Source organism: Triturus cristatus, chromosome 5_1 (genome assembly GCF_964204655.1).
Source record: "Triturus cristatus chromosome 5_1, aTriCri1.1, whole genome shotgun sequence".
Taxonomy (NCBI): Eukaryota; Metazoa; Chordata; class Amphibia; order Caudata; family Salamandridae; genus Triturus; species Triturus cristatus.
In genome coordinates this window covers 941,586,178-941,612,766 of record NC_140587.1, presented here as the reverse complement: position 1 = coordinate 941,612,766, position 26,589 = coordinate 941,586,178, and the positions used below count along the sequence as shown (strand labels likewise).

At 42.6% G+C, this 26,589-nt stretch overlaps 1 protein-coding gene across 1 annotated transcript in view; it reads left to right on the top strand.

The window, feature by feature from the left end:
- Positions 1–26,589, top strand: part of ARHGAP28 (Rho GTPase activating protein 28) — a 1,146,988-nt gene that overhangs the window by 570,208 nt on the left and 550,191 nt on the right. The window lies entirely within an intron of this gene.

Genomic DNA, 26,589 nt, shown 5'->3' with positions numbered 1-26,589 from the left:
ATCCTGTATCTCTGTAATGTAGTTTGAGAACCGGGGGGGGGTGTACCGCTGCTGCCAGAGCCTTCCCTGGCCTGTCCCCCTCCCCGTAACGCCTGGCCACGTGCGGTTTTCCCCTACATTTAAGCTCCCTGTCCACCAACACACCAAATTCCGTCAATTTGTTACGAATGGTAGCCCTGATCTCACACCCCTCCGCATCCCCACTAGCTTCCTGCTCCTGCGCTTTCAACTCAGCCTCCAATCTGGAGAGGTCTCTGCGCAACTCCTTAAGAATGCCCCCACCTTTGGACAAGCACCATCCCCTAACCGTCACTTTGAATGCCTCCCATACAACGGTCACACTGGAGACCGGTTTGATATTGTGCTCAAAAAAATCCCAAATATCTTGTTCTAGCTCTGTTTTAAACATAGTGTCCTGAAAATGTGAAGGGTTGAGGTGCCAGCTATTATATGGGGAGTGTTGCAAAGGAACCTGTAGCGTCACCGTCACTGGGGAATGATCGGAATACGTCCGAGCCAAGTGGGTCGCATCCCGCAGCCAATGCGCCATCCCAACCGACAGGAACAGATAATCCAATCTAGCCCAAGAGGAGTGGACCGCCGAGAAGTGTGTACCCTCCCGCTGTCCAGGGTGCATGTGCCGCCAGGAGTCCAGTAACCGACTATCCCCTGCTATATCATTCAATATCTTCTGCGTAAGCGTGAAATGTGTTGGATTGACTCGGGACCTATCCAGCCATGGCTGCAGCGTCGTGTTAAAGTCCCCGCCCCAGATGACATATGTGGTTCCTATCTCCTGAATTCTATTCCATAACCTAATAAGAGTCTGGGGATCATCAGTATTGGGGCCATAGTAGTTAGCAAACGCCACCCCGTGAGAGTAGAGCGTCCCCCAAATTAGGCAAAATCTGCCGCCGCTATCCATCTCTATTCCACTAGGTACAAAGGGCAGCCCCCGTTTGAAAAGGATAGCCACTCCACGGGAATAGCTGGAGTAGCACGCAAAGCAGCGGTGTGCTGCCCAACGCGAGGCAAATAAAGGTGTGCCACCGGGGCCTAGATGGGTCTCCTGCAACATAGCTATATCGATATGATGTCGATCTAAGTACCCAAGCACCTGCATTTTCTTTCTGGGGTTATTCAAGCCTCGCACATTCCATGTTGCAATCTTCAATCTATTAAAATCTCGTGCGGTGTCGTCCAAGGTGTACTATATAATAACCTGTATCTATCGCTGCATCCAGAAGGACCTTACTGAAGGTAAACAAGCAACTGGCAACCAAATACCCCCCCACCAACTCCCACACCGGCAACCCCAACATGCCGGGTACAGAATCCCTCCCCACCCAAACACGTGTCAATTTCCCACATTGACTGTCCCACAACTTCAAATATTCGGGGGATGCCCGTATAGGGAACACGTGTGGCCCACGACCTCCCCCCTCCCTCCTTACTTTCACCCACACACCGCTCCACTGTTAAGTGGGCAGCTGTCGTGGGATGGCAGGGAGGTGCCGAGCAGGACTTCATGCTGGAGACCAAAAAAAACGAGGAGAAGTTAATACATCACCAACTACAGGCCCATCAGTCACAGCTTAGTGTCCAGGAGAGCCCGAACGGCTGAACAGAATTACTTGAAATTTGGCAAAGAGGTAGTCCTCAGGTCAGGCATGTGCCTTTTGCTTAAATGGTGTAAATCCGTTCAGTAGTTCCTGAGAAAATCAGAAGTAAAATCACATATATATCTGGGCGGAGCCTAACCACACATCTCATCGTGAGATCTGATTGGCTGTCAGCACTTCATCCAAGAAGTGTTGGCAGCCATCTTGGGACCAATATACATGATAGCACCTCATTAAAAAGCATTGCAGTTAATAGAAGGTTTTAAGACTTTAGTTACAATATAAATCATTTGTTGATGGTACCATACTCATTTTAGGAATTGTGGTGTGTTCTAAGGTGATTTTACCATGTGAAAAAGCCTTCTGCTGTGATATCATGAATCACGTTTGAGAGAAAACTATTTTCTCATGCTTTTCCAACAGAGGTTTGAGAGGTGATCTATAAGCTAAACTGAGAGCATATTTTCTGTAAATTCACATTATCTTTCTCAGTCATGTGAGAATGAAGTCTGACATTCTCAGTAAAACATGTACATCCAACAAGGGCAGAGACTGTCAGTTGATTCCTTTGTGTTCTACTGCAGCTTCCCAGAGTGTTCCTAAGAACAACTAGAGCGCTAACAGTCTTATTTATGACAAAGGTATGGCACACCTGAAGCCATCTTGATTGGAATAAAGTGGTAACACTTAAAACATTTAATTTAAAAAGGAACAAAATGAGAGGGTTCATTTTGCCATAGAATGTATGATTAGTGATGCAGAAAGAAAAATTAGGGCTCATTTTGAGTGACTTCTCAAATCCTCTTCTATTTCATTAAAGAATTCTGACATGCAGACTGAAACATGCACTTTGAATACCAGCAGCAGACTTCTCTGGTAAGCAGTAGCTTTACTACAGTGATCTAATGAGCAACTAGAGTGCTAACATTCTGAATTTATGGCAAATGTGTGACACATCTGAATTCCTTCTTGATGGAATCAAAGTAAAAAACTGAAAGTATTCCTACTGAGGAGACTGTAGTAAATGAGGAAATTAGGAAACTTCATAACAAATAAATCTCCCAAGATGGCCACCAGAGACAAAAGAGCCCAAATGTAGCCCAAATATCACCCAGATGTAGCCCAAGTATAGCCCAATGACAGAATGTCCCAGAGTGTTCTAAAGAACAACTAGAGCGCTAACAGTCCTACTTATGACAAACGTATAGCACACCTGAAGCCATCTTGGTTGGCATAAAGTGGTAAGTCTTAAAACATTTAATTTAAAAAGGAACACAATGAGGGGGTCATTTTGCCATAGAAATTATGATTAGTTCTGAAGAAAGAAAAATTAGGGCACATTTTGAGTGACTTCTCAAATCCTCTTCTATTTCATTAAAAAATTCTGACATGCAGACTGAAACATGCACGTTCAATGCCAGCAGCAGACTTCCCTGGTGAGCAGTAGCTTTACTACAGAGATCTAATAGGCAACTAGAGTGCTAACATTCCGAATTTATGGCAAATGTGTGACACATCTGAATGCCTTCTTGATGGAATCAAAGTAAAACACTGAAAGTATTTCCTACTGAGGAGACTGTAGTAAATGAGGAAATTAGGAAACTTCAAAACAAATAAGTCTCCCAAGATGGCCACCAGAGACAAAAGAGCCCAAATGTAGCACAAATATCACCGAGATGTAGCCCAAGTATAACCCAATGACAGAATGTCCCAGAGTGTTTTAAAGAACAACTAGAGCGCTAACAGTCTTACTTATGACAAAAGTATGGCACACCTGATGCCATCTTGATTGGAATAAAGTGGTAACACTTAAAACATTTAATTTGCAAAGGAACAAAATGAGGGGGTTCATTTTGCCAAAGAAATTATGATTAGTGCTGCAGAAAAAAAGATTAGGGCACATTTTGACTTCTCAAATCCTCTTCCATTTAATAAAAAAATTCTGACATGCAGACTGAAACATGCCCTTTGAATACCAGCAGCAGACTTCCCTGGTGAGCAGTAGCTTTACTACATTGATCTAATAAGCAACTAGAGTGCTACCATTCAGAATTTATGGAAAATGTGTGACACATCTGAATGCCTTCTTGATGGAATCAAAGTAAACAAGCATTGAAAATGCAATAGGTCTCGCCCTCGTTTAAGTTAAAGCAATTCTGTTTGTAATTAGGTGGCTTTTTAGCTTTGCTTGTATTAGAGTTTTTCAAACTTTCCTATACATACCATGTATATGTATGCATATATGTATATGTATATGTTTGCATGCATTTATATTTATATAGATATGCAGATTATATTTATATGTTTATATATGTATATCTATATACACACATACATATATATAAATGCATATGCATATATATGCATATATATGTGCATATGTGTGCATGTACAGAGAGGTAGAGAGGTAGAGGTGCATAGGTAGAGGTGTAGAGGTAGAGAGGTAGAGAGGTAGAGGTAGAGAGGTAGAGAGTAGTAGAGAGAGAGGTAGAGAGAGGTAGAGAGCGAGTAATAGAGAGTAGAGAGTGAGTAGTAGAGAGTAGTAGAGAAAGTATCAGAGAGTGAGTAGTAGAGAGTAGTAGAGTGAGTAGTAGAGAGTGAGTAGTAGAAAGTGAGTATTAGAGAGTGAGTAGTAGAGAGTAGAAGAGAGTGAGTAGTAGAGTGAGTAGTAGAGAGTAGTAGAGAGTAGTAGAGAGTGAGTAGTAGTGAGTAGTAGAGAGTAGTAGAGAGTGAGTAGCAGAGAGAGAGTATTAGAGAGTAGTAGAGAGTGAGTAGCAGAGTGAGTAGTAGAGAGAGAGTAGTAGAGAGTGAGTAGTAGAGAGTAGTAGAGATTGAGTAGTAGAGAGTAGTAGAGAGAGAGAGATAAAGAGTGAGTAGTATAGAGTGAGTAGTAGAGAGTGAGTAGTAGAGAAAGAGTAGTAGAGAGTAGTAGAGTAGTAGAGAGTGAGTAGTAGAGAGTGAGTAGTAGAGAGTAGTAGAGTAGTAGAGAGTGAGTAGAAGAGAGTGAGTAGTAGAGTGAGTACTAGAGGGTAGTAGAGAGCGAGTAGCAGAGAGCAAGTAGTAGAGAGTGTGTAGTAGAGAGTGAGTAGAAGAGAGTAGTAGAGAGTGAGTAGTAGAGAGCGAGTCATAGAGAGTGAGGAGTAGAGAGAGTAGTAGAGAGTGAGTAGTAGAGTGAGTAGTAGAAAGTAGTTGAGAGCGAGTAGTAGAGAATAAGTAGTGGAGAGTGAGCAGTAGAGAGTAGTAGAGAGTGAGTAGTAGAGAGTGAGTAGTAGAGAGTGAGTAGTAGAGAGTAGTAGAGAGTGAGTAGTAGAGAGTAGTAGAGTGAGTAGTAGAGAGTGAGTAGTAGAGAGAGAGTAGTAGAGAGTAGAAGAGAGTAGTAGAGTGAGTAGTAGAGAATAGTAGAGAGTGAGTAGTAGAGCGAGTAGTAGAGAGTAGTAGAGTAGTAGAGAGTGAGTAGTAGAGAGTGAGTAGCAGAGAGAGTAGTAGAGAGTAGTAGAGAGTGAGTAGTAGAGAGTGAGTAGTAGAGAGAATTAGAGAGCGAGTAGTAGAGAGTGAGTAGTGGAGAGTGAGTAGTAGAGAGCGAGTAGTAGAGCGTGAGTAGTAGAGAGTGAGTAGTTGAGAGTGAGTAGTAGAGAGTGAGTATTAGAGAGTAGTAGAGTAGTAGAGATTGAGTAGTAGAGAGTAGTAGAGAGAGAGTAGTAGAGAGTGAGTAGTAGAGAGTGAGTAGTAGAGAGTGAGTAGTAGAGAAAGAGTAGTAGAGAGTAGTAGAGTAGTAGAGAGTGAGTAGTAGAGAGTGAGTAGCAGAGAGTAGTAGAGTAGTAGAGAGTGAGTAGAAGAGAGTGAGTAGTAGAGTGAGTACTAGAGGGTAGTAGAGAGCGAGTAGCAGAGAGCAAGTAGTAGAGAGTGTGTAGTAGAGAGTGAGTAGAAGAGAGTAGTAGAGAGTGAGTAGTAGAGAGCGAGTAGTAGAGAGTGAGGAGTAGAGAGAGTAGTAGAGAGTGAGTAGTAGAGTGAGTAGTAGAAAGTAGTTGAGAGCGAGTAGTAGAGAATAAGTAGTGGAGAGTGAGTAGTAGAGAGTGAGTAGTAGAGAGTGAGTAGTAGAGAGTGAGTAGTAGAGAGTAGTAGAGAGTGAGTAGTAGAGAGTAGTAGAGTAAGTAGTAGAGAGTGAGTAGTAGAGAGAGAGTAGTAGAGAGTAGAAGAGAGTAGTAGAGTGAGTAGTAGAGAATAGTAGAGAGTGAGTAGTAGAGCGAGTAGTAGAGAGTAGTAGAGTAGTAGAGAGTGAGTAGTAGAGAGTGATTAGAAGAGTAGTAGAGAGTGAGTGGTAGAGAGCAGCAGAGAGTAGTAGAGAGTGAGTAGTAGAGAGTGAGTAGCAGAGAGAGTAGTAGAGAGTAGTAGAAAGTGAGTAGTAGAGAGTGAGTAGTAGAGAGAATTATAGAGCGAGTAGTAGAGAGTGAGTAGTGGAGAGTGAGTAGTAGAGAGCGAGTAGTAGAGAGTGAGTAGAAGAGAGTGAGTAGTTGAGAGTGAGTATTAGAGAGTGAGTAGTAGAGAGTAGTAGAGTAGTAGAGATTGAGTAGTAGAGAGTAGTAGAGAGAGAGTAGTAGAGAGTGAGTAGTAGAGAGTGAGTAGTAGAGAGTGAGTAGTAGAGAAAGAGTAGTAGAGAGTAGTAGAGTAGTAGAGAGTGAGTAGTAGAGAGTGAGTAGTAGAGAGTAGTAGAGTAGTAGAGAGTGAGTAGAAGAGAGTGAGTAGTAGAGTGAGTACTAGAGGGTAGTAGAGAGCGAGTAGCAGAGAGCAAGTAGTAGAGAGTGTGTAGTAGAGAGTGAGTAGAAGAGAGTAGTAGAGAGTGAGTAGTAGAGAGCAAGTAGTAGAGAGTGAGGAGTAGAGAGAGTAGTAGAGAGTGAGTAGTAGAGTGAGTAGTAGAAAGTAGTTGAGAGCGAGTAGTAGAGAATAAGTAGTGGAGAGTGAGCAGTAGAGAGTGAGTAGTAGAGAGTAGTAGAGAGTGAGTAGTAGAGAGTAGTAGAGTGAGTAGTAGAGAGTGAGTAGTAGAGAGAGAGTAGTAGAGAGTAGAAGAGAGTAGTAGAGTGAGTAGTAGAGAATAGTAGAGAGTGAGTAGTAGAGCGAGTAGTAGAGAGTAGTAGAGTAGTAGAGAGTGAGTAGTAGAGAGTGAGTAGTAGAGTAGTAGAGAGTGAGTGGTAGAGAGGAGCAGAGAGTAGTAGAGAGTAGTAGAGAGTGAGTAGTAGAGAGTGAATAGTAGAGAGTAGTAGTAGAGTTGTAGAGAGTGAGTAGTAGAGAGTGAGTAGTAGAGAGAATTAGAGAGCGAGTAGTAGAGAGTGAGTAGTGGAGAGTGAGTAGTAGAGAGCGAGTAGTAGAGCGTGAGTAGTAGAGAGTGAGTAGTTGAGAGTGAGTAGTAGAGAGTGAGTATTAGAGAGTAGTAGAGTAGTAGAGATTGAGTAGTAGAGAGTAGTAGAGAGAGAGTAGTAGAGAGTGAGTAGTAGAGAGTGAGTAGTAGAGAGTGAGTAGTAGAGAAAGAGTAGTAGAGAGTAGTAGAGTAGTAGAGAGTGAGTAGTAGAGAGTGAGTAGCAGAGAGTAGTAGAGTAGTAGAGAGTGAGTAGAAGAGAGTGAGTAGTAGAGTGAGTACTAGAGGGTAGTAGAGAGCGAGTAGCAGAGAGCAAGTAGTAGAGAGTGTGTAGTAGAGAGTGAGTAGAAGAGAGTAGTAGAGAGTGAGTAGTAGAGAGCGAGTAGTAGAGAGTGAGGAGTAGAGAGAGTAGTAGAGAGTGAGTAGTAGAGTGAGTAGTAGAAAGTAGTTGAGAGCGAGTAGTAGAGAATAAGTAGTGGAGAGTGAGTAGTAGAGAGTGAGTAGTAGAGAGTGAGTAGTAGAGAGTGAGTAGTAGAGAGTAGTAGAGAGTGAGTAGTAGAGAGTAGTAGAGTAAGTAGTAGAGAGTGAGTAGTAGAGAGAGAGTAGTAGAGAGTAGAAGAGAGTAGTAGAGTGAGTAGTAGAGAATAGTAGAGAGTGAGTAGTAGAGCGAGTAGTAGAGAGTAGTAGAGTAGTAGAGAGTGAGTAGTAGAGAGTGATTAGAAGAGTAGTAGAGAGTGAGTGGTAGAGAGCAGCAGAGAGTAGTAGAGAGTGAGTAGTAGAGAGTGAGTAGCAGAGAGAGTAGTAGAGAGTAGTAGAAAGTGAGTAGTAGAGAGTGAGTAGTAGAGAGAATTATAGAGCGAGTAGTAGAGAGTGAGTAGTGGAGAGTGAGTAGTAGAGAGCGAGTAGTAGAGAGTGAGTAGAAGAGAGTGAGTAGTTGAGAGTGAGTATTAGAGAGTGAGTAGTAGAGAGTAGTAGAGTAGTAGAGATTGAGTAGTAGAGAGTAGTAGAGAGAGAGTAGTAGAGAGTGAGTAGTAGAGAGTGAGTAGTAGAGAGTGAGTAGTAGAGAAAGAGTAGTAGAGAGTAGTAGAGTAGTAGAGAGTGAGTAGTAGAGAGTGAGTAGTAGAGAGTAGTAGAGTAGTAGAGAGTGAGTAGAAGAGAGTGAGTAGTAGAGTGAGTACTAGAGGGTAGTAGAGAGCGAGTAGCAGAGAGCAAGTAGTAGAGAGTGTGTAGTAGAGAGTGAGTAGAAGAGAGTAGTAGAGAGTGAGTAGTAGAGAGCAAGTAGTAGAGAGTGAGGAGTAGAGAGAGTAGTAGAGAGTGAGTAGTAGAGTGAGTAGTAGAAAGTAGTTGAGAGCGAGTAGTAGAGAATAAGTAGTGGAGAGTGAGCAGTAGAGAGTGAGTAGTAGAGAGTAGTAGAGAGTGAGTAGTAGAGAGTAGTAGAGTGAGTAGTAGAGAGTGAGTAGTAGAGAGAGAGTAGTAGAGAGTAGAAGAGAGTAGTAGAGTGAGTAGTAGAGAATAGTAGAGAGTGAGTAGTAGAGCGAGTAGTAGAGAGTAGTAGAGTAGTAGAGAGTGAGTAGTAGAGAGTGAGTAGTAGAGTAGTAGAGAGTGAGTGGTAGAGAGGAGCAGAGAGTAGTAGAGAGTAGTAGAGAGTGAGTAGTAGAGAGTGAATAGTAGAGAGTAGTAGTAGAGTTGTAGAGAGAGAGTAGTAGAGAGTGAGTAGTAGAGAGTGAGTAGTAGAGTAGTAGAGAGTGAGTGGTAGAGAGCAGCAGAGAATAGTAGAGAGTAGTAGAGAGTGAGTAGTAGAGAGTGAATAGTAGAGAGTAGTAGTAGAGTTGTAGAGAGAGAGTAGTAGAGAGTGTAGTAGAGAGTGAGTAGTAGAGAGTAGTAGTGAGTGAGTAGTGGAGAGTAGTAGAGAGTGAGTAGTAGAGTAGTAAAGAGTGAGTGGTAGAGAGTAGTAGAAAGTAGTAGAGTTAGTAGTAGAGAGTGAATAGTAGAGAGTAGTAGAGAGTGAGTAGTAGAGAGAGTAGTAGTAGACAGTGAGTAGTAGAGAGTAGTAGAGCATGAGTAGTAGAGAGTGAGTAGTAGAGAGTGAGTAGTAGAGAGTAGTAGCGAGTGAGTAGTAGAGAGTGAGTAGTAGAGTAGTAGAGAGTGAGTAGTTGAGAGTGAGTAGTAGAGAGTGAGTAGTAGAGAGTAGTAGAGTAGTAGAGAGTGAGTAGTAGAGAGTAGTAGAGAGTGAGTAGTAGAGAGTGAGTAGTAGAGAGAGAGTAGTAGAGTCAGTAGTAGAGTAGTAGAGAGTAGTCAGTCAGTGTCAGTCAGCATCAGTCAGTGTCAGTCAGTCAGTGTTAGTCAGTCAGTCAGTGTCAGTCAATCAGTGTGAGTCAGTGTCAGTCAATCAGTGTCAGTCAGTCAGTGTCAGTCAATCAGTGTCAGTCAGTGTCAATCAGTGTCAGTCAGTGTCAGTCAGTCAGTCAGTGTCAGTCAGTCAGTGTCAGTCAATCAGTGTCAGTGTCAGTCAGTCAGTGTCAGTCAGTCAGTGTCAGCTAGAGCAGCTCTGCTGACCTGGTTCTCCGGCTCTAAAGCAGCTCTGCTGACCTGGTTCTCTCTCTCTAAAGCAGCTCTGCTGACCTGGTTTCTCTGGCTCTACAGCAGGTCTGCTGACCTGGTTCTCTGGCTCTAGAGCAGCTCTGCTGACCTAGTTCTTATGCTACAGAGCAGCTCTGCTGGTCTATTTCTCTGGCTCTACAACAGCTCTGCTGACCTGGTTCTCTGGCTCTAAAGCAGCTCCGCTGACCCAGTTCTATGGCTCTGAAGCAGTTCTGCTGACATGGTTCTCTGGCTCTAGAGCAGCTCTGCTGACCTGGTTCTCTCCCTCTAAAGCAGCTCTACTGACCTGGTTTCTCTGGCTCTGCAGCAGCTCTGCAGACCTGGTTCTCTGGCTCTAGAGCAACTCTGTTGACCTGGTTCTTAGGCTCCAGAGCAGCTCTAATAACCTGGTTCTCTTGCTCTAAAGCAGCTCTGCTGACCTGGTTCTTTGGCTCTAAAGCAGCTCTGCTGATTTGGTTCTCTGGCTCTAGAGTAGCTCTGCTGACCTGGTTCTCTGGCTCTAAAGCAGCTCTGCTAACCTGGTTCTCTGGCTCTAAAGCAGCTCTGCTGGCCTGGTTCTCTGGTTCTAAAGCAGCTCTGCTGACCTGGTTCTCTCCCTCTAAAGCAGCTCTGCTGACCTGGTTTCTCTGGCTCTACAGCAGCTCTGCTGACCTGGTTCTCTGGCTCTAGAGCAGCTCTGCTGACCTGGTTCTCTGGCTCTACAGCAGCTCTTCTGACCTGGTTTTCTGCACTCACGATGCACGCACCTGACTTCGCGAAAATATATTTAAAAATAATATAAGTTTATTATAAGTTCAAATATATTATTTTGATGAATATCTTACATAATCTCTTGCCTTAATATGTGTATTAAAGACACATACATATCATTTTGGAACATACATTTTTTTTGCGGGAGTCGTGCACCCAGCCTTCCCCAGCACGTATATGATGTCACGCGGGACCCGCAACCGTGCAAACATCTCGTACCGTAATGCGCATGTGTCGCGAGCTGGTCGCATACCAATCGCGCATATCACATGATATTAAATGTATATGATGTAACTGAAAAACATGCAGCCATCGCACACCATACGCGGATCCTTCATGACTTTTCTAAAATGGCGGCTAGAATGCGCGCACCCACCGTTATGTGTACACTTTGAGTGCGCGACTCCGAAAAAAATTGGATTTTTTTTTTAAAGAAAATAATATAAATATATTAAAATAAAAAATGAAAACAAGAAAATTAATCAATATTTCAGATTTAATTAAACAAAAATTATTTTTTGCAATTTTCAGAAAAATATATAATGTTATTTAATGAATAAAATACTTATAAATAAACAGTTAAAAAACTGTAGAAAATCAGTACAAAAAAATAGATATAACTACTATCACACTTAAAAGTTAGCATTTAAAAAACCTTTGAAATTCACTGAAAAAAAACATAGGTTTCAGAGACGTTATAGTTAGAAATTAGCATTTAAAAAAACCTTAGAAATTCACTGAAAAAACCATAGGTTTCAGGGGTGTTATAGTTAGGTGCCCATTTCACTCATACAAAACCATAGAAATTCCTCTGTTATAGTTAGTTCTGCTAACTATAACTCACGCGCCCGCAATGCACTGCTGAAGATGTCACATATTGCTTCATTCATGACATGGTCAGTGACATCACTGATGACATCACTGATGACATCTCAAATGACATCACTGATGACATCATCCACTTGACAATCTGATACACCTCATCATACACTAGTATAACCTTTCATCACTCACTGTAAAATAAAGAGTACCATATTTGAAACCATTGACACACCAATACCAGTTACTACATACCCACTCACTGATTCCTAAGTCTACACACACAACTACCCATTCAACAACAGAATCATCTATACATGCAGTCATTAATTAATAGAACACTATCAAATGCACTTATACACATATATAGACATTGACACATCAGCAGTCATCTTAGTCGGTTATGCAGTCATCCTACTCACTCATGAAAAAAATGTATCGCACTTAAATTTACTCACTTACACAATTATCCAACAACACCTCATTTATTCAAACACATAGTAACTCATCGTTAATATGTTAAAAAAGCACCATTACAATTACACACTCATTCATATAGTTACTCTCACAATCACTGACTCTTACACATACTTATTTATATACACCAACTCTCACATACAATGCCTTTTATTTTTTTACTTTGTTGTAGATGCACAACTAAAACATATATTCGCTCACAAACACACAAATAAATACACTCAGTCACCCAAACAACTGTTTCCACATGCACTCTTAAACCCATACACCTAGTCAATCAACCATTCACACATCTATGCATAGAGTTACACACACCCTATCCAACCACACACAAACTCAGTGTCCCATACAAATACTCACCCAACTAATCAATAACTAATATACACACTCATGTAGTTAGTGACCAACTGATGCAGCATGTGATACAACAACAGAGACAGTGCTGCACGCATTCACATAGTTTAGTTACTAATCCATGTATTAAGTGAGACACTTTTAATTACTCATTTAAAAAGACAGTCAGACAGCTACTAAATCCTCCATCCAGACAGTTATATATCCACTCAATCTTCAATACAGATTGGTATATATATAATACATATTTAAATTTCAAACTAAACCACATTCAGTGGATGATGTCATCAGTGATGTCATCAGTGATGTCATTTGAGATGTCATCAGTTATGTCATCAGTGATATCACTGACCATGTCATGAATGATGCAATATGTGACATCATCAGCAGTGCATTGCGGGCGCGTATAGTTAGCAGAACTAACTATAACAGAGGAATTTCTATGGTTTTGTATGAGTGAAATGGGCAGCTAACTATAACACCCCTGAAACCTATGGTTTTTTCTGTGATTATATATATACATATATATATATATATTCTTTTCCAATCCTGGCGGCGGCGAACAGTAAATGTAAATGTTAATGTTTTTGTACTTGTATAGCGCACAGCTACCCGCAGTGGGTTTCCCGGCGCTTGTACGAATACCGCAAGGGAACCCTTCATGGTTTTCCTTGTGAAGTGTCCACTCCTGGGCACCCCCATGGTGAAACCAGGCATCCCTCGCGCTGTGGGGGCCGTTGTGGAGACTAAGCAAGCTATTGCCCAGAGTTGCAGCGTGGGACCCATGATTAGAAAGGCACTGAGGCGAGAATATCCGGTCAGAGGAATTTATGAGCCCGAGACCTGCCGAGGCGGGAATCGAACCCTGGTCCCTGGCAAGAGCTCTGCATCAAGGTCTGCCTGTTCTAACCATTGAGCCACACTTCTCCAACAGTCAGGCACAGACTTCTTGAAATAATGGCAAAAAATGAAATTTAATCTAACAAAGGTTAGACGCGTTTCGGCGGCGCACCGCCTTGGTCACTACATCTAGTATATACTGGTTTGACAGATATATACGCTTTACTTAAGTTGTCAGGGCAACCTCACAGAGTTGATCATAGACATAGAAAATCACTCTGTCAGTTTCAACATGACAATGCAAAACAAAGGGCGGCGAAAGAATACATGCCAAATAATAACTACAATTCAATTTACAAAGAAACACAGACATGATGTAAATATATTAATGGCATACATTTACAAAATTGTAATGTGCTTCTAAAAAAATACTGCAGAAACTGAAAATGGGGGCAAGCTGATGCTCATGTGTAGCAACGTCCATTTGCCATGTATAGACATGGGTGAAACATGTGTGCGCCTGGAGGACCCTGTGTAGTAATGTTACCTTAAGGATGGTTAGGAAATATCGTAGAGGAAGATGTGCCATGCATAGTAAGTACAGACTGAGCAAACGCTACCGCTCTGGTGTATACATACAGTAGTGTGCGCTAAGCTCATTCGTGCTGTAAGGAAAATGAAAACAGCACGCTAAGCTGCAAGTGTCTCATAGTGATGTTAATAGCGGTAGAGTCTTAATAGACAGACAGGTAAATTGCAAAGATGGATCGAATCTGTAAGCGATCTATTTGAGACTTAGTAGATACTAAATAGAGAAGGTTCGTATATTTAGTAAATGCACTTAGAGCAGTATTGCCCGAGTGGGCTTATGGCAAAAAAATCTCTGCTATGAAAAAATGTCTAAATGCAGTTCGTAAATAACTGTAGAGTGGGCCTCCAAAAGGCGTAAGCTAACAAGTTGGTAAATGGACGTACATAGATAAAGAAAACCGGTTGCTAAAATATGTTTAAAGAAAAAGCAAGGCTAATGTGTGCCTAAGTTAAAATAGTGTGTGTCCTAAACGTTGCAGGGTTGGGAAAGAGTAGCGGGATAAGCAGCAAGGGATTGATCAGAGGTTTACAGTTAATGCTTCATCCGCATTCATTCCATTGGGGATTTTGAAATTGTAGAGGATGAGGTAGCGTGATTCGAGTCTCCTAAGGGCAAGTTGTCTATTTCCCCCCCCTGGGATTTTTGGGGATGGTGTCCACCACATAAAAAGAAAGATCTTGCACCTTGCCATTGTGGACTGCATTGATATGGCGAGCGACAGGGTAGGCAGGGTCATTATTAGTGATAGCTCTCAAGTGTTGTAAAATACGTACGTGTACTGGGTGGATGGTGCTACCCACATAGATTTTCCCACAGGTACACGATAACACATACACAGCAAAATCAGATTTGCATGTGTAGTGCCCTCTGATGATGTAGGGGGATTGTCTGAAAGGTAATCTGATCTCTTTGGTATTGATGCCGTGTCTATATGCCTTGCACTTAGCGCATTTATAGAAACCTCTAGGTGATTTGAGCCAAGAGCCCTCATTTTTAATTTTTCCGGGAGCGTTGTTTACTATCTCCTGTCTCATAGATTTGGCTCTCCTGAAAGTGATTTGAGGGTTTTTGCTGGTGATGGTCCCGATAACAGGGTCATTCCTGACTGAGTTCCAGTGTCTGTATATGATATTTCTAACTTGAGTGTGATATGCATTGAAACCTGTAATTAGTCTAGGAGTGTTGATAGCAGAACACTCGGTTTGTTTCACAGTGGTACCTGAGGCTAAAAGCTCTCTACGGGTTTTGGTTGCAGTTTTCATTCTCGCTTTGGTAAGTGTTTCTTGGCTATATCCCCTAAGGGCTAATCTGTGGCATAGATCTCCTGTTGCTTCAACAAGGCTTTTATTGGTGCTGCAGTTACGCTTCATGCGGAGGCATTCGGCGTAGGGTATACTTTCTTTCAAAGAGGTGGGGTGGAAACTGTGTGCATGCAGTATAGCGTTCCCAGCAGTGGGTTTTCTGAAAGTTTTAGACTGCAGTTTGTCATCTTCAACGTACAACTCTAGGTCTAGAAAGTGTATGCTCTCTTTACTCATATTACAGGTAAAGCTGAGATTTAATGAATTGTTGTTTATTTCTTCGGAGAAGGCTTTGGCACTCTCTACAGACCCTTTCCATAATATAAAAATTTCGTCGATGTACCTGACGTACATTTTTACATGTTCTGATAATGTGGCATTATGTGATACTGTGAGCACCTGCTCCTCTCACCAGCCCATATGCAAATTAGCATAGCTGGGGGCGAAGCAGGTACCCATGGCAGTGCCCTGCAGTTGTTTATATGTCAAACCATCAAACATAAAGACATTATTATCCAGACACATCTCAGCCATCTGTACGATCATCATAGAGTGCTGAAACATTTGCATAGGTTTTTTGCCCAAGAAATAATGTAAGGCATTAAGTCCATCTGTATGTCTGATGCTGGTGTAGAGTGTGTTGACATCTAGGGTCATTAGCAGAAGGTCCTTTTCCCATGTTACATCATAAATTTTATTGAGAAAATCGCCTGTGTCCTTGATGTATGCTGGAAGGCTGCAGACTGATGGCTGTAAGAAGTGGTCTATGTATCTTGAGGCATTTTCCAACAATCCCCCTATTGCAGCAATTATGGGTCTGCCAGGAGGCTCTACTGGGTTTTTATGGATCTTAGGGATGAGATACAATTGGGGTAATACAGGATAATCACATTTTAGATATTCAAACTCCTGTTTAGAGAGTAATCCTGCACTTTTCCAGTCATAGAGGGCTTTATGGAATCTTTCTTTGATTCCTATGATGATATTCGGGCTTGCACGACTGTAACAGTCTTTGTCAGATAGTTGTTGGAGAGCTTCTTTGTTATACTGTTCCAGGGGCCAGAGGACAACATTGCCTCCTTTGTCTGACCACCGGACCACCACATCTTGTCTTTGTTTGATTTTGTCAATTAGTTCGTTGTACTTTTGCATTTTGTTACAATTGCTACTCACAAAATTTCTGCTACTACTGTATGCCAATATCTTGAGATCTTTGGTGACATTTTCTGCAAAAATGTCCAAACCATCCTTGGGCATCATAGGCATAAATGTCGATTTAGGTTTAAACTGTGTTTTAGCAGTGTTGGATACTTGTAATCCTGATGTAGTTGCAAATTCTATGAGTGTTTCGGCATTTTCTGTATTTTCTATGTTGACAAGATCTTGTAACAGGGCCATATCTCTTACTGTGAGTCGATTTTCCTCAATTATACTATCATCGATGTTGACTTTCCGATTTGCTGCTTTAAAAAAATATTTTTGAAGTTTAAGTTTTCTTACAGAGTGAAAAAGATCCACTCTTGTTTGCGCATAGTGAAAATTGCTTTTGGTACAGAAAGTTAGGCCAAGAGAAAGAATCCTTTCTGCTTCTGGTGACAGTTTCATATTGGTATGGTTAATTACTGTATTTTTAGTATCAATGTGGGCGCTCATCTCCTTTTGTTGTTTCTGTGAGTGCGCATGTTTTTGTTCTGTTTGTCTTTTTCCCCACCGTCTGTTTTTTCGTCTCCTACTTTCTGACTTTTTGATGTTTTGCTGTTGTCTGTTCTTTGCGGTCGTGGCCGTAAACTCGTGAGTCTCTCCAAGCGTAAAAAAACAAATTCTTGTACCACCGTCGGTGCTTTCCGATTCTCTCTAGTGGCTGTTTCAACATCTGATTCTATTTCGGAGCTTAGTTCTGATTCACTGGGGGCGGCTATTCTCTGGATTGTTTCAGAGGTTTCTGAGAGCTGTAGATGGCGGATGTTCTCAAACTTCCTAGAGAACGTGTAGATTTTGCCGCTCATGTAGTCGTTTCTGTCTCTCTGAAATTTCAGTGCCTTTCTCTCTTTAATGGATTGCTCATATTTCGAGAGTCTTGTTTTCATGTCATTAAGTATTTTACTAAGTTCGTCTTGGTGTGGCGATTTCTCCAGTTCCCCAGACAGTGCCTCGATCTTCTTTAGTAATGCCTCTCTGTCACTCGTGGCATACTTTATTAGGATTTGTAACATTCTGCTGGAAGAATTTGCGCTGTTCTCCGCCCACTCCTTTAGCATCTCTGGGTTAGGGTTTTCATATGTTGGTGCTACTAGAATTCTGAGGCCCCTCGGGACTCGCCCAACGTCTAGATATCTCTGAAGCGATTTAGTTTCCCACCACTTAGATATCTCATTTTTTCACAATTTCTCCAGTTCATGGGTAAGTTTGATAATGTCATTAGCTGGTTGTCGCACTGCATTTCCTGTTGGCATGTGTGTTAATATGCCGCTACTGTCATAATCACAGAAGATGTCTCTTGCTGCCTCTTCTCGCTCTCTCTCCCACTCTCCTGCCATTGTCGGATATGTATAACTTTGTGCCACTCACTGCCCGCTATGCTATTAGCGGGACTACCTCTCCCACAAGCCACTATGTTGCGTGTAGAAACCACCTCACCTCTCCAACCCTACTGGCTTACCTGGGTCTTTTGATTGCCCCCCGGCTCTCGCAAGGAACAGGAAGCCGTGTAGGGAACAGGCAGGCTTCGATGATCACATCGCAGAATTTCGGCTTCGGGGGGCTCTGCATCTTTCTCTTCTAGAGAACAAAACCAAAGTGTTTCCGGATGCGCAGAGCACCAGATCGAGGAGGGTCTGTGGCAAGATCCCGGCAGATCCTTAATATTCTTTTCCAATCCTGGCTGCGGCGAACAGTCAGGCACAGACTCCGTGAAATAATGGCAAAAAATGAAATTTAATCCAACAAAGGTTAGACGCGTTTCGGCGGCGCACCGCCTTAGTCACTACATCTAGTACATACTGGTTTGACAGATATATACGCTTTACTTAAGTTGTCAGGGCAACCTCACAGAGTTGATCATAGACATAGAAAATCACTCTGTCAGTTTCAACATGACAATGCAAAACAAAGGGCGACGAAAGAATACATGCCAAATAATAACTACAATTCAATTTACAAAGAAACACAGACATGATGTAAATATATTAATGGAATACATTTACCAGATTGTAATGTGCTTCTAAAAAAATACTGCAGAAGCTGAAAATGGGGGCAAGCTGATGCTCATGTGTAGCAACGTCCATTTGCCATGTATAGACATAGAAGAAACACGTGTGCGCCTGGAGGACCCTGTGTAGTAATGTTACCTAAAGGATGGTTAGGAAATATCGTAGAGGAAGATGTGCCATGCATAGTAAGTACAGACTGAGCAAACGCTACCGCTCTGGTGTATACGTACAGTAGTGTGCGCTAAGCTCATTCGTGCTGTAAGGAAAATGAAAACAGCACGCTAAGCTGACAGTGTCTCATAGTGATGTTAATAGCGGTAGAGTCTTAATAGACAGACAGGTAAATTGCAAAGATGGATCGAATCTGTAAGCGATCTATTTGAGACTTAGTAGATACTAAATAGAGAAGGTTCGTATATTTAGTAAATGCACTTAGAGCAGTATATATATGAAAGCTCCAGGTTTTCACCCTTGCCAACGCACTCCCGAGCAGGTGCTCGACCGCTCAAGGGTGAAATTGCTTGTGTGCCATTGACTTGATGTATTATTGACTGTGTCAGTGAGTTAGTGGTTGATGTATGACTGAACCCTGTGTGCATTATCCATGCATACCTTTACAACACAGTCTCTATCCCAACTACCATACAAGTCATTATATTGACTTGCCATAGGGAGTCACTGAATTTTGGAATAGTATAACTTTTTTATCCAGCTCCAGTCTATAAAACAGTTTGAAGGTGTTGGACTTAAAATCCAACACAAGTTTTACATGTCAACTTGACCTAGCAGTAAATCTGCACATACAGGCTCTGCAGTAGCAGGCCCAACACCTATTTTTAGGGCTACTTGTCAGCACAGGTTATTAGGAGTGTCACTACTTCAATACATATCTAAATAATTATAAGTCCCTCTCTGGGTGTGTCACTGGATGTGAAAGTAACTAAGTGGCAATGTCTTTATATCTATATAAGTGGTTGTATATGTTACTGCCTCTATTACTGACTGTTAGGCTTTATAAATGTGCACCCAACTGTCTCTGTTACTGCTGCTTAAAGAATCTCCTACAACACAGCTTCATTGAATATCACGCAAGTTGTCCTACAATGGTCCTGGAAGCACCCTATTGTGAGGAACATACATGCTCATTCAGCTTGCTGAATTGGATGGCATCACTTTTTGCTACCGATGACAATGCTTTCCTTTTGGAGGCTGTTGCAGTTTATTGCTCATACACTCTGCTGGATTAAGATGGCTGGCTCACCGTACACTACTGTGCCGTATTTGTTTTTGGGTATTTTTGTAGCAAAATAGTTTTTTTTTGCCTGGCCTCTATTTACAATTGTTTTCTTTATTTTTCTCTCAAAAATTCAACAAATTCTAGACGCTCTTGAACTCTGCTCTCACTTGTTGAAGTCTAATTTCGTCCTATGTCTACATCCAATGGACTTACCAGGGGAGGGTGTAGTGAGGCTGCTGGATTCACTGCGGACATTGCTAAGTTAGCATAGTTTAGAACAAACTTGGCTGCCATTTTGCTGCTGTTGCACATGTTACCAAATGACTTTATTTTCCCAAAACCTCTGCTTGTGCTTGTTCACATAAGAACTGTCTGCGTCTCACGTTCCTGGTTGTACTCTGTGGTTTTCGTCTGCACATGATGTACAAGGTCTAAAAACAATGTCCCTCTGCACTTAGACATAATACGATAACACAGCTGCACTGCTGAAAATCGAGTGCTTTTAATATTTGCATGCATGCATGTTAGACAGACTCGGAGAAAACCATTCCAGAGGGAAGAGCTGTGCTTGTCCGGAGATGTAAGCCTTTGCATCTAGACTTTGAGATACGGGGTTCCCCCTGACAAAGCCCAGAGGTCTTCTTTTTTATAATAACTAGTTCCTAGCACGGGGAGGGTGGCAAAGCACAATATGCCGTTTTCCACTAGTTCAATAAAATGATATCCCTGTTTATTTTCTATGGAATTGTAACAATGCTGACTATATTGTGTTTATGCATTATGCTGATAGTACTGGCAAGTGTACTGCATTTTAGAGCACGTTAGTTAAAATAAACATTTTAAACTATACCGTGTCTCTGATTACTCATGTTGTGGACAAGTATGAGTGAGTGAGAGAAAGAGTGTTCTTGCTCCCGCGTTTCCTGAGAGAGTCGGAGTGACATGTTCTAGGATGTCTAATCATTGGTAGCTTTGCTGTAGTACGGAGAACGAATGAGACACTATAGTTAGTCGGATTGGGGTTCTGGGCACTAAGGTGGGTAGTTGGTACACCACTATACACCGAGGTCATGGTTTCCTGCGCATAGTTCTGTATATGGGCAGAATCCCTGCAACAGTCTGAGTGGATCTGTGAGTGGGTGCATGAGTCTCCCAGTGTGTTTGTGAGTGAATGCACAAGTGTCTGAGTGGGTCTGTGAGTAAATGTGTGAGTATCCAAATGGATCCGAGAATGGGTGAATGACTCTGAGTTGATCTGTCAGTGGGTACATAAGTGTCTGTGTGGGTCTGTGAGTGGGTGCATATGTCTCTCAGTAGGTCTGTGATTAGGTGTGTGACTCTGCATGAGTCTGTGAGTAGGCGTTAGAGTCTCTGAGTAGGTCTGTTAGTGGGTGAGTGAGTCTCTGAATGGGTCTATGAGTGTGTGCGTAAGTCTCTCAGTGGGTTTGTGAGTGGGTGCATTAGTCTCTGAGTGCATCTGTCAGTAGATACATGTCTGTGTGGGTCTGTAAGTGAGTGCTTGAGTCTCTAAGTGGGTCCATGAGTGAGTGCATTAGTCTTGGAGGGGGTCTGTGAGTGGGTGTGTGAGTCCCTGAATGTGTCTGTGAGTGGGTGCATGAGTGTCTGAGTGTTTCTGTGAGTGGGTGCATGAGTGGGTCTGTGAGTGGGTGCATGGGTGCAAGAGTGTCTGTGTGGGTCTGTGAGTGGGTACATGCATATCACGGTGGGTCTGTCAGTGGGTGTGTGAGTCTCTGAATGGTTTTGTGAGCAGGTGCATGACTCTGACTGGGCCTGTAAGTGGGTGTGTAAGTCTTTGACTGAGTCTGAGTGGGTGTGTGAGTATCTGTGTGGGTTTCTGAGTGGGTGTGTGAGTTTTTGAGTGGGTCTGTGACTGTGTGCATGAGTGTTCAAATGGGTCTGTGAGTGGGTATGTGAGTGAGTGGGTCTGTGTGTGGGTGCTTGAGTCTCTGAGTGGGTCTGTAAGTGGGTTTCTGAGTGGGTCTGACTGTGTGCATGAGTGTCAGAATGGGTCTGAGAGTGGGTGTGTGAGTGTCTGTCTGAGGGTATGTGTGAGTGGGTGCATGAGTCTCTAAGTGGGTTTGTGAGTGGGTGAGTGAGTTTCTGAGTGGGTTTGTGACTGTGTGTGTGAGTGTCAGTATGGGTCTGTGCATGTGTGCATGAGTGTCTGAGTGTGTCTGTGAGTGGGTGTGTGTGAGTCGCTGAGTGGGTCTTTGAGTGGGTGCATGAGTGTCTGAGTAGGTCTGTGAGTGGGTGCATGAGTTTCTGAGTGGGTGTGTGAGTCTCTCAGTGGGTCTGTGAGTGAGTGCATAAGTTTCTGAGTAGGTTTCTGAGTGGGTGCATTAGTGTCGGAGTAGGTCTTTGAGTGGCTGTGTGAGTCTCTGACTGGGTTTGTGACGTGTGTGTGAGTGTCTGAATGGGTCTGTGCATGGGTGTGTCAGTGGGTCTATGAGTGGGTGCGTAAGTCTCTAAGTGGGTCTGTGAGTGAGTGCATGAGTCCCCGATTGGGGCTGTGACTGTGTGTGTTTGTGTCAGAATGAGTCTGTAAGTGGGTGTGTTAGTCTCTGAGTGGGTCTGCGAGTAGGTATGTGAGTCTCTGAGTGGGTCTGTGACTGTGTGCATGATTGTCTGAATGGGTCTGTGATTGGGTGCATGAGTCTCTGACTGGGTCTGTGAGTGTCTGAGTGGGTCTGCAAGTAGGTACATGAGTATCTGACTGGGTCCGTGACTGTGCGCATGTGTGTCAGAATGGGTCTGTGAGTGGGTGCATGAGTGTCAGAGTGAGTCTGTGATTGGATAAGGTGAGTCTCTGGCGGGGTCTCTGAATGTAAGGGTGAGACTCTGTGTGGGTGCATGAGTATCTGAGTGGCTCTGTTACTTTGTGTGTGAGTGTCTGAGTGGGAAAGTGAGTTGGCGTGTGAATGTCTAAGTAGGTCTGTGAGTAGGTGCATGATTCTGAGTGGTTCTGTGAGTGGGTGAGTGAGTCTCTGAACGGGTCTGTGAGTGAGTGTGTGAGTGTCTGAGCAGGTCAGCCAGTGGATGTATTAGTGTCTGGGTGGGTCTGTGAGTAGGTGCATGAGCCTCTGAGTGGGTCTGTGAGTGGGCATATGAGTCTCTGAGTTGGTATCAGAGTGTCTGAGTGCACCTATGAATGGGTGTGAATGTATTTTTTAATTTTTGCAGCGATATTCACAAATTTGTTATGACATTATATGCTGAGTGTCGCAACAAATTGGCGAATATCACATGTTGGAAAAGGAAACTGTTTGACAATGTATTTTACACATAAGTTGCCTCTGAAACACGTCTATATTGAAGCCATGGGGTCGGGGATCCTCTACCCTGACCCTTTATAGCACTTTTCATCTTTTGTTGCAGCCCTGGGGACTGATGTCCCATTACCTAAAATGGCAGCCGCAACTTTCCACACAGGTTGCGGCCAACCAATCACAGCATTCCTGTTGGAGTCCGTATTCATGATTCGTTGTGAATAATTTGCCACCTTAGATTTACACATTTGGATTTTCTTTAATATCTTCAAAACTAATTAACGGATTTACACCAAATAACAAAAAGGGTGTTTTCTGGACCAAAGACTACATTTCTGCCAAATTTAGTGCCATTCCATCTAGAGGTTTGGGTTGTAGTCATGTCTAAAATCTCACTGGGAATTAACATGGGAAACACACTTTTTTTTACCCCACTTCTCTTTTTCTCAAACCCTGCTTCGCAGATCACCCTGAAACAATCCATGCACAATAAGACTCACTGGCACACTGCTTTTTGGAAATTTCATGAAGATTCGTTGAACGGCGCAAAAGATATAGGCATGTCGAAAAACGCTTTTCCTACTGAAACTAGATCCTAACTATAACTACCTACTGGCGACCACCAGTAGGTAATATAGATATATATATATATATATATGGGTGATACTTACCTGTGAAATTTTTACCACGCATATGCCCTTACCATGAATGCCATTACAACGATAAATTTAGTTGTAATGGCATGGGTGGTAAAGGCATATTTACTGTAAAGACATGCTTGAAAAGACTCACAAAGATGCATGTGTTGTAATGACATCATTGTAAAGGCATGCAAGTTAATGACATGGATGATTCCGTTATACAACCTTCCAGGAATTTTGAATATTTCTTATTCATAAGAAGGCAGACAACTTCAAATCTGGCAGGGGGCCTACTGTGCTTATCAAACAGGATTCGTTATTTAGGACCTTATATACAGTTTAGCAGACCAGATACTGTCACAAACTTGCTGGATGTCTGCAGTATTGCAAGTTTATTATAGCCTATAGCACTTCTCATATTGTGGACAGCAAAGCTTGCACGATTTGATGGAGAATCCCACCCGAAACCCCTAAGTAAGGCCCATAGAGTTTAGTGATGTGTTTCTATGTCCACTTAAAGTAATGGGGCTGAAGTAACCCTATTCTGACTCTTAGTACCTGACTAAGTGTGCCTTGGGAAATGTCAATCCCTGACAAGGGCCTGTTTTTGCAACAATAGCGATTATAAGTGGAGCTATTTCTATTGCACCTGATCATTTCTGAGTCCGGCTGTATCAGATTTTATCGCGAGCATTAGATTCTGTTGCAGCGGGATGGGATTTGCACCATGCAGATCCTTGTGGAAATTCAAGTACAAGCTACACTCGAGTGTGTGGACCTTTCATCCCAGGCTGCGGTATAGCATAAAAAATCAACAATATATCACCGGCAGGGAAGCATATTAAGCCCTACAAGGATGACAGAGAGTAGTAGATTTTCAAACCAGGAAGGTTAATTAACAGATTAGCAAAGTTAAAATCTCAAATCATTTAGAGTTATTCAGGATAAATGATCAGTGAGTAGGTATGGCAATTGATACAATTCAATTAATTAAAAATATCAGTTGCAAACACAGAATGCATTTAGTTTTCATGAGCAAATGTTGAAAATGTGGTTTCATATAAAGGGAAGTTCCCTTCTATGCTAAACTAAGAGTCATGTAGGTTGGGGAGAAGTAAGGCAGAATGTGCCAGCCAGTAAAAACCTCTAATAGGCAAAATCAATTGATGATTCGGTGAGGAAAAATGAGAAAAGGATTTGCTCAGGAGTCTAACTCTTTGAGCAGGAGCAAAGTTCTTTAAAGAGTGGAAAGGGGCATCTGCTCTCAAGCAAGCAGAAAGGACATATCCAGCTAACTCAGCAATGCACAGTTAAAAATTACAGTTCTCGATGGTATGCAGAGGCCCCCCTCTACCCCCTCCCGATTCTCAGGGTGAGGTGTCCAGAAGACAGAAACACACATTGATGATCAATGAAATGTAACATTCATCTTCTCAGGCATAGCCCAATGGAATGTTTCAGCTGCAAGGCCTGGAGAGATATCCCCTAGTATGATATATCCCTGTCAGCTCGTCCCATGCACAGGTGGGGAAATTCACTAGTCACTCTCTACAGAACACATACTGATAATCTATTTTCACAGAAACCAAAACATTTGCAACACTTAATTAGTTCTAACTTCTGCTTCTCAGCTCCTGAAACGAGAGAGACACAGCACAGCAAAAAAAAAAAAAAAAAACTTTTTCAATTTACCATATTTTGTTTAAACTGAGGCCTACAATAACAATGGCTAACTTACTGTAAACACACTTTATCTAGGGTGAACCATAACCTGAAAATAACACTTTTGGTATACGTATTTACCATGAAGATTAATATATATTAAGCAACCTAAAAGATAGTGACAGAGCGTCATCAATTCTTGCATTCCTCTGAACCACTTGTAATCAGCTGCTGATTTACACACTGCTTCTCTGGGCTCTCTGGGTTCTCTTGGGCGGACATATTTTAAGACTATGGGGCATATTATCAAGCGAGTTTTCGCTAGTTTAGCGGCACTTCCCGGCGATAAAGCAGCGATTTTTATATCGCACCATTAACAAGGACTCGCTAACAAGCTTTAGCGCTTGTTTATCGACTATATCAGCCGTTTTCCTTTTCGCTTTGCATGTCAGCGATATATATCGCTAATGACAAGCAAAGTAGGCGTTCCTGACTTAACCTCCATTGGAACAGTCGCAAACACAACTTCCCTCTATTATCAATGCCCACGAAGCAATAAGAAAAGTTGCGCTTATCGCTGGAATTTAACACCTGATAAAAACTTGACAAAACCATCTTGACAATGGGAGGTGGATTGTTAGGCTAAGTACACACTTGCCTATTAGCAAGCTTTTCATTAGCGCAGTAGATTTATCGCTGGAATTCCCACGCTATTGCTGGTCTTACATGCTATCGCTGGATTACCTATCGCCTTTGCGATACGCGTTGATAATAGCGCTATCACGGCGTGGAAATCCAGCGATAGCCGGCGATAAAAAAAACTGCGCTAAGCGTGCTTTGCGATAATTATCGCAAATCAAATTGTTGATAATATGCCTCTAAGACCCATCAAGAGTTGAGCACAAATTGTGCAAACTTCTCTGTTCCAGCAAGTCTACCAGGTTTTTCCTGATAGTAATTGCCTCTGCAAAATAGAACACTGGCTTAACACCATGAGCAACATGGACACAAACACTCTTTACCTCTCTATGGTTTTAGAACGCCTCAGTGACCTATAAAAGGGGAATTTATTTTAGGAATCTTGCACTTTTATGTCCCTCTCATTTTTTAAGATGCCCTATTATACCAAGAGTATTGCTGATTCACGATAAAACTGTATGTTTCCTTGCAGGGCCAGACAGGCCTTTTATTCCACTGGGCATTTCCCCTGTGGGCTGTCGCTACTGGGGGCCGGTTTTGAAGGCGATGCTGCTGCTGGCGCCCCTGTCACTTTCTCCTGCTGCCCGACAATAATTGCAGCAGGCAGAGGGGCTACAAGAGAGAGAGAAAGAAAGGAAGAGGGTGAGAGAGAGAGGGAGATTGATCGATCAGACAGGGAGAAGAGAGGGCATGGGTGGATGGACAGAGAAAAGCAGAGCGAGGTGAGAAAGGGAGCAGGGCTGGTTTCAGCATTTTTGCCAGATCTGCTTTTAGTTCACCAGTCCAGCTCTCTTTCCCTGAGAGGGAATGTCCTGTGCATTCAGTTGCTGGAGCAACAGGCTAGCCAAGTAAGGACACACAGGCAAGGGCTAGTCTCTTAAAGTTTCCACACTATGGGGTGCCACATCCTTCCCACCCTACTTGCTTCGGTATGAGCTTAAGCGCCACACAGAATACTTTGAAAAAGAAATTGAGTTTGAATGTGTATTTTACTTCTGTTTTAGTGCTGAAGTATATCACGCTTGTTGTTGATTGGTGCATCGGGCAGAGTTCTTCAAAGTCTGTCCTGGATTGCTGGATCCATGCCAGATGTTTCAGACAACTACATTTTTCTAAATGCGGATATGCTGAAAATCTGGCATGGATCC